At 42.0% G+C, this 7,934-nt stretch overlaps 1 pseudogene; it reads left to right on the top strand.

Moving 5' to 3' along the window:
- Nucleotides 1-919: 919 nt before the first annotated feature.
- On the top strand, nucleotides 920-1,601 carry LOC148119330 (transcription initiation factor TFIID subunit 10 pseudogene; annotated as a pseudogene).
- Nucleotides 1,602-7,934: the final 6,333 nt, after the last annotated feature.

The following is a 7,934-nucleotide window of genomic DNA, read 5'->3' on the forward strand; positions in this document are numbered from 1 at the left end:
TTAGGAACTGCTAAGAAAGGTATTTTGAATTTAAAATATGGGCCTAAGGATTTGATGTTTTGGAAAAGAGGTTCTGTTTTTGTCTCCACAGAAAATAAGAGCCTAAGGATTTACTTGAGATTTATGTGGTTTGAATCACCAAGACTTCCTGAAATGTTGTAGTAAATACTCCTAAAAATGCAGTGTCCCTACTCATCAGGAAGTAGCCAGACAGACTGACAATGCTCAAATTCCCTGAAAGATTGTTTAAGTGGGGTTCTTTCAGTGATTACAGAGCAGCAAGCCTGCTTCCCTGAGTTTCCCCTCACTCCGTGCAACAATTTGGACCTAAAACGAATGCAGCTGAAGCTAGAAGGCAGCTGGAGCAGAGCTTTGCTAGGTGGCTGTGGTAAAAAGGCACATTGCCCCAGCCCAGTTGGTGCCTAGCCTGGCGATTGCCACAGTAGTGCCGTAAACTGTCAAACCAGAAGACCTGCAGTGTGCCTGGAACTGTGAGGGGCCCTGAGGCTGGAGTGGCTCTGGCTCCACTAGGCTAAGCTGAACTGTGCTGACTTCGGGCAGGACTGATCATAATTATCATAATAATAGCGCAAAATTTAGACTGGCAGTAAACAGGCAGTACCATATTACCTCTACATGGTGCAACTTAAGTTTTTAAGAACTGCTTAAAACCCTTATATAGGTACAAAGAGCCCCTGGATATTAAGGTGATTAAGTCCTTGACTAAATCTGTGAGAACTTACAGTCTTTTTTACTGTGGCACAGGTGAAAGCCTTGAATAGATACTGCATGATGCCCAGTGACTGGAATTTGCTTGCACGTGCATGTTTAAGCCCAGGACAATATTTAGACTAGAGAGCCTTCTTGATAGTTTGTTAATGAGGAAGCGACCCTGTTCACCACCTCTCCCATCAGCCCCATGAGCTGCAGCGGCTCTGGGGACCCTAAGGCTGTGCCGACCTGTGCTGCCTCGGTCACGGGTCTGGCACCTCTGGTGTTGGCTCCGCCACACTCCCTGCCAGCTGCGGAGAGCAAAGCTAGCCCCTCGGGGATGGCAGGGTGGCCCGGGCCTGGAGCCTCCACTATGGACGGGCTTCATAGTCGCACAAGCTGAGGAACCAGCGGAGCAGTGTGGACCGGTCTCGGTGGCAGCAGGCGGTGTGGCTTCCCCTGAAGGGGCAATGTCTAATGGGGTTTATGCCCTGCGAGAGCGGCTAATGGAGAAGTAAAGCCCGTAATGTCCAGCATGCCTCTGGTGGACTTCTTGATGCAGTTGGAGAATTACACCTTTAATGATCCCAGATGCAGTGACTGATTATTACCTAAACCATGCTATAAATTTGTCTAAGCAATTGTCTAGTTATCTTTTAGGTAATTGGACTGGAGAATTTGATGCCGTGATGGAACAGCTGAGAGTGATCATTGTCACCATGAATTCTACCCGAGTGGATGCAGGAATGACTGAAGGATTCTCGTCCTGGATCTCTGCCGCCATAAATCATCTAAAAGAGTGGGCAGGTTTGGGAATGTTAGCAGGCCTCTTGGTGTTAATTTCACTGGCTTGCCTGTGGTGTATATGCAAGATCAGGCTTTTTCAGTAGCACGAAGCCGCCATGATTATTAAAGCCCTTACAGCCATTGAAGCAGGACAGTCCCCCTACACATGGTTGATGACCATAGAATTGTCACATTCAGGATGCAAGGCTAAGCCTGCACTCAGGGTCAGCCACTTTGGGCCCAGAGAAGAGCATGCCTGATTGCATGTGGGTTGATACCCTAGATTCCGTCTCTGAAAAATGGTATCAGATTGGTCTGATACTCTTCGGGTGGATGACGCCTGAGTGAGGATCAGTACAAGGTCCCAATGTCATTCTATATTCAGAGATCAGGCCTCTACTCTTGCCTGCTGTATCTAAAACAAAAAGGGGGAACTGTAGAGAGCCACGTGATGCCCATGCCTTACAGGTGGCGCTGATTTTTGCCTTTCCAACGGTGAATGTTCTCAGGTTTGAACAACTCCATATATGGCTAATGCTAAAGATCTGGCTTGCTTCCACATTTCTGGACCTATCTGCGTCTCCCACGTGGTTTGCTGGGGTTGGCTACCCAGAGGTTATTTAAACTGCAGACTGGCTTTTCCCCGGGGTGAGAGGTTGAGAACGGGCGAGAGGTAGTAAGAGGGTGAGAAGATTATTCTAAGGTCCTGAATAAAACCGCAGTTAAGAAGAGTCAGGTGTTGCGTCTTCATTGCTGACAAGATGGGCGTGACAGGTGAATGTTCTATAGATGTCTGTTAAGTCTATTTGGTTCATTGCATCTGTTAGTTCTCTTATTTTTCTCTTAAGTTTCTGTCTAGTTGATCTGTTCATTGGTGAGAAAGGAGTGTTGAAGTCTCCTACTGTTAGAGTGTGGAGTTTGATGTATGCCTTGAGTTCAAGTAATGTTTCTTTTACATATGTGGTGCTTTTATATTAGGAGTGTAGTTATTCAGGATTAAAACTTTCTCCTGATTAATTGGTCCTTTTATGAGTATAAAGTGTCCTTCTCCATCTCTTCTGATTGATTTTAGTTTAAAAACATTTTTTTAGATATTAGTATAGCTACACAAACTTATTTCTTTGGTCCTTTTGTATTGGACTTTTCCCAAGCCTTTACTCTGAGGTAGTGTCTGTCTTTGAGTTTGAGGTGTATTTCTTGTAAACAGCAGAATGTAGGATCCTGTTTTTGTATCCATTCTCTTAACCTGTGCCTTTTTATAGGTGAATTGAGTCCATTGATACTAAGTGACATTAATGACCAGTGATTGTTAACTCCAGTTATTTTTTTGGTGTAGTGCTTGTGGGTTTCCCTTCTTTGAGTTGTGCTAGTGGAGGGTTGTCAGATGCCTTGTGTAATTATGGGTGTTGTTGGCTTCCTTGGTTTGTGGTTTTCCTTCTAGCATTTTCTGTAAGGCTGGGTTTAGGCTATGTGTTTTGTAAACTGTTTTTTTCCTGGAATATCTTGTTTTCTCCATCGATGTTGAATACCAGATTTGCAGGGTATTGTAGTCTGGGCTTGCAGCCATGGTCTCTCAATGTCTTCAGCACATCTATCCAAGACCTTCTGGCTTTCAGGGATTCCACTGAGAAGTCAAGTGTAATACTGATAGGTTTCCCTTCATATGTTACTTGACCTTTTTCCCTTGCGGCTCTTAATATTTGTTCTTTATTCTGTATGCTTTGTGTTTTGATTATTATATGGCAAGGGGCGCTTTTTTTTGATCCAGTCTATTTGGTGTTCTGTATGCTTCTTGTACATTCATAGGAATATCCTTCTTTAGATTGGGAAAGTTTTCTTCTATAATTTTGTTGAATATCTTTTCTGGGCCTTTGAGCTGTAATTCTTCTCCTTCTTCTACCCCTATTATTCTTAGGTTTAGTCTTTTCATGGTGTCCCAGATTTCCTGAATGTTTTGTATTAAGAATTTTTTGGATTTGTTATATTCATTAATCAATGAGTTTCTTTCCTCTATAGTATCTTCAGTGTCTGAGAGTCTTTCTTCTATCCCTTGTATTCTGTTGGTTATACTTGTCTCAGTAGTTCCTGTTTTTTTACCCAGATTTTCCATATCCAGCCTTTTCTCGGTTTGTGTTTTCTTCATTACCTCCATTTCATTTTTCAAGTCTTGAACTGTTTCCATTACCTGATCGTTTGCTTTTTCTTGGTTTTCTTGGATATTTTGAGAGATTTATTCATTTCTTCTACCTTTTTTTGTCTTCTCCGTTTCTTTAAAGTAGTTTTTCACATCCTGTTTAAGGTTCCCTATTATTTTCATAATGTTATGTTTAAAGTCGATTTCTTCTATTTCTTCTGGAATAGGGTGTTCAAGTCTTCTTGTTGTGTGATCCCTGGATTCTGGTGTTGTCATGTTGCCTTTCAGGTTTTTGAAGGAATTCTTGCTTTGACGCCTTCCCATCTCTTCCTTCAAATGTAGCCAGGAGAGTCTTGGCATCTTGGTGCAATCTATGCTGTGACTGACTCTCTGAGTGGATCTCCTCAGTACAGGAGCGGGAACTGTTCCTGGGCAAAGGATCTCGTAGACAATAGGGCAGGCTTTGGGGAAGAATGGTGCAGGAGAACAAAGAAACCCCTGCAGTAGGAGCTGGAAGCCCCTGTGCACCTTTCCTGGACTTTCCACCCTGAGATGTCACACACTCACCAGTCTGGATTAATTTCCTCTGCATAGGACCCCCTATATGGACTCCGCAGACATCAGGACAAACTTGGGGAGACGGCAGGGTCACGTGGAACAAAGAAGCCCCTGCAGCAGGAGGTGCTATGTATTCCTTTCCAGGGACCTTCTGGCAGGGTAGGCAGACACTCTTCCCTCTGGGTGGAAAGCCTCAGTGCAGGAACAGGAACTTTTCCTGGGCCAAGGACCTCGCAGACAATAGGGCAGGCTTGGGGGAGGCAGGGTTGTGTGGAACAAAGAAACCCCTGCAGCAGGAGTTGGAGGGGCCCTATGCTCCCTTCCTGGACCTTCTGCCCCAGGTTGGCACACACTCACCAGTCTGGATTGATCTCCTCATAACTGTACTCTTAGGAGAGTTTTGAACACTCATAATTTCTTTCAGTGATTACTTGAGTGTCGGGATGCTAGAACATGTGTGTTTTGTATTTTTACGTGTTTGTTTGTGCTCATAAGGTTTTTGGCCAATGTCAGCCAAAAAATAATCCGTATAGTCAAACTGCGTCACTCATCCAGGGGGAAATCAAGTCATCTTGTAGCTTTCTGTCCACTCATCTGGACAGCTTTATGGTATTAATTGTGTGCTACATGCAAGTCTTCAATAAACTCTTATATACAGAAAATTCAAGTATAAAACATGTATGAGTGATCTGAATATTTGCTTCCTCTATATTCTTCACATTTTTTATATCAACAAGGCCCTCTGTATCCAGAAGGACCAGGCTATGGGTTGGCTTGGTGGGGTGAGGCACACACCACATCCATATTCCCTTGGTTTCAGACTGCACTGTGGAACCCAAGGAAAAGACTAAAGGAAAGAAAAACAAACAGAAAAGGTCAGAGCAGGAAGACCAAGGTAGTAGAGTGCTGAGAATATTATCAAGCAGCAAGGAGAAGGCTTGCTTTTATTTCAGCCAAGACCACGAGTTCAGTCCATAAATAATACTCTCCCAAGAAATATTTGTGTCTTCTACTTACCTCCATCTTCCAACTCTGTAAAATGGACTATGATAAAGAATCAATTTAGACTCTATTAATTCAAGTGTTTTTATATGAGACCAAAGAGTCCTGTGTCCTCTTACTTCTGGTAGAGTTCAATCACTGACACAGGAGTCAATGGCTACTTAGCAGATACTGACTTCCATCACTTGTACTCTCATGATGTACAGTGTGCCTGAGACATATTTCTCACCCCTGGTCACTATTCCTTTCAGGAGGCTCCATGCAATATTGCTCATGTCAAATGTTGACACTTATTTTTTGCCTGCTTCTTTGGAGTGAAGAGCAATTAATTCTTACCTGGTCATTCATATTGTGACTTGTCAGGTGCATCCTCACACCTGTTAGCTGCCTTTCCCCTCCCTGAATCACTGTTAACAGTAACCCCTTTCCATATCTTTCAATTACCCCATGAGTAATTGAATGGATGTGGAATATCAACCAAAGGCCCATGTGTTCAAGGCTTGTTCCACAGAATGCTAAAGTGAAAAATTGTGTAAAAACTTTAAGAATTGTGGCCAAGTAGGAGGTTTTCAAGTTATTAGTGGTGTGCCTAGAAAGAAGAATGTAAAATACTGTGTCCTTAGTATCAATGTTGTTTTGTTATTGTTGTTTTCTTAATGCCAGGCTTGAAGGCAATAGAACAACACATGCTTCTTGCTAAAGTTCACTGCCTTCCCCCACCAAACCCAAAAGCATCGCGGCCAATTATCTGGGAAGTGAATTCTCCAGCAATGCCAGCCAAACTAAACCTTTGTCTTTGTCATGGATTTTTCCCATTTTTCCGTCATCATGGTGGACAACTGCCTGGCATAGTAGGCCATCATGCCAGGCCCCTGATGGGAATCATAGCTTTTGATTTAGTTTAGTTTTGTTTGGTTTGGTTTTTATGTCCCTTCCTCCCTTAGTTTATTCTTTGTTGAGCTCTGTGGCTATTGCCTAATCAATATGGAATAATCTAAGGGACAGAGGGAGCCAAGGTACACCTGTTGTTCTGTATTTTCAAAAGTTAAACCAACAGTTTAAACTTCTCAAAACCAGTGGACAGTGTGCTGTGTCCGTTGCTCCCAGACTTTTCCCATCTAGCATACATAACACTTTCTTCCTTCAACCACAAAGAGAAATAGATGACATATGATTTCTAGTGTGCCATGGTTCAGCATAGCCACACTCTGTGATCTCCACAGGAGAAACTGTGAAGTCTGCCTTTCTGCAGACTTCTGGACCTGACTCCTGTTGAGTCACATGGGGAGAGCTGCCTGTGTGACTGCTGTAAACATGGTAAATGTGATAGGAGACCATTTTTCTCAGTCGTGTGGGGTAAATTATTTCAAAGTCAGTCACGCACAGAGACAAACTGTGAAATGAACCTGTTCCTGAACCTTTGTTTCAAACTAATTTCCTTCTTTACTACTGTAACATTGGAAAGTACAAATATAATTCATAGTTTCTAATGGGAAATTACCTTAGCTACTAATGTTATCTTGAGTAGAAAATCAAAGTAATACTGCTGAAACTTCCCAGTCTAAAACGCGTGTCTCAAGAGTTTCAAATGCAAATCACTCAAAAGTTTACAAAGTTATTCAATCCAGAAAAAGAAAAATACCTTCCCCAATTGATGGTCAAGAGTTCCTCTAATAGAAAGATGAAGAAATTAGTTCCTCTAATAGAAAATGAAGAAGGATGGGAAGTAGAAAGGGGTGAAGGGGGAGAGGAACGTTGAAGGGCAGGAGGAGAAAGGAAAGCAGGTAACCAGAGGAAGGATAGGAGTAAGGAAGAAATAAAGGAAGGATGGATGGAAGGAAGGAAGAAAGGGGAAGTAAGGAAGGAAGGAAAGGGGGACGAGAGAGGAGGATCCCTGGAGAGATGCATCTAGATGGAAGAGTTTTGCAATCAGGTTTAATCAGAAAACGTACTGAATCACTGATGAATAAACTAAGTAACATCTTAGGAAGAATGCTACCTGTTGGCTTTTAAAAATGAAAACATCAAACAAAATCATGAGAAGAAAAAAGAGATAACTCAGTAGGGGAAAACAGCATCCTTTGCAAACTAGAAAATAAAGGTTTCAAGATGTTCCACATAAGTATTAGTGGGTTAAAGAGCATGCAAATGTGTAGTGCATAGGTGAGAAAAATTAAAGATGTATCTTGTGTTCCCAACTTTGGGGGACAAGTGTGGAATTCTAGTAATAGCATCAGTGTTCATCAACAACAAATGAATAAATGATATAGTATCCCCAGACAACCACATGCTATAAAGTGGGAGAAATAAACTATGGATATGTGAGTGGGGGACATGTTTAATCTGGGTGTTGGTTATATCCTGGAGTAGCTGGTCTCTTTGTTCCTGTTTGGTGTTTGTGATATGGAAATGTCTGGTGTCTCTTATACCTTTTTAAATCTGATCCTTCAATTCAGCTCTCTGGAACTCTTGAGAATTCTTTGGGTTTGTGAAAAAATAAATTTTAGACATATGCATCATATAAATAGTAGCATATTTCTGTCACAATGACTGTGACAGATAATTTTCGGCATAATAAATGATATTTTTAAGACTATGGATGGCAGCATGAGAGAGGATTTTGATAGCTTGTATTTGTCCTGACACATTTATATCTTGCAGGTGTGCACCTTAATAACTTGTACTTGTGTTTTACTGAAATTTGTTTGGTGATGTTATCCTTTTAAGCTCAGGAAACCACTCA

Source organism: Myodes glareolus, chromosome 17 (assembly GCF_982192425.1).
Source record: "Myodes glareolus chromosome 17, mMyoGla1.1, whole genome shotgun sequence".
Taxonomy (NCBI): domain Eukaryota; kingdom Metazoa; phylum Chordata; class Mammalia; order Rodentia; family Cricetidae; genus Myodes; species Myodes glareolus.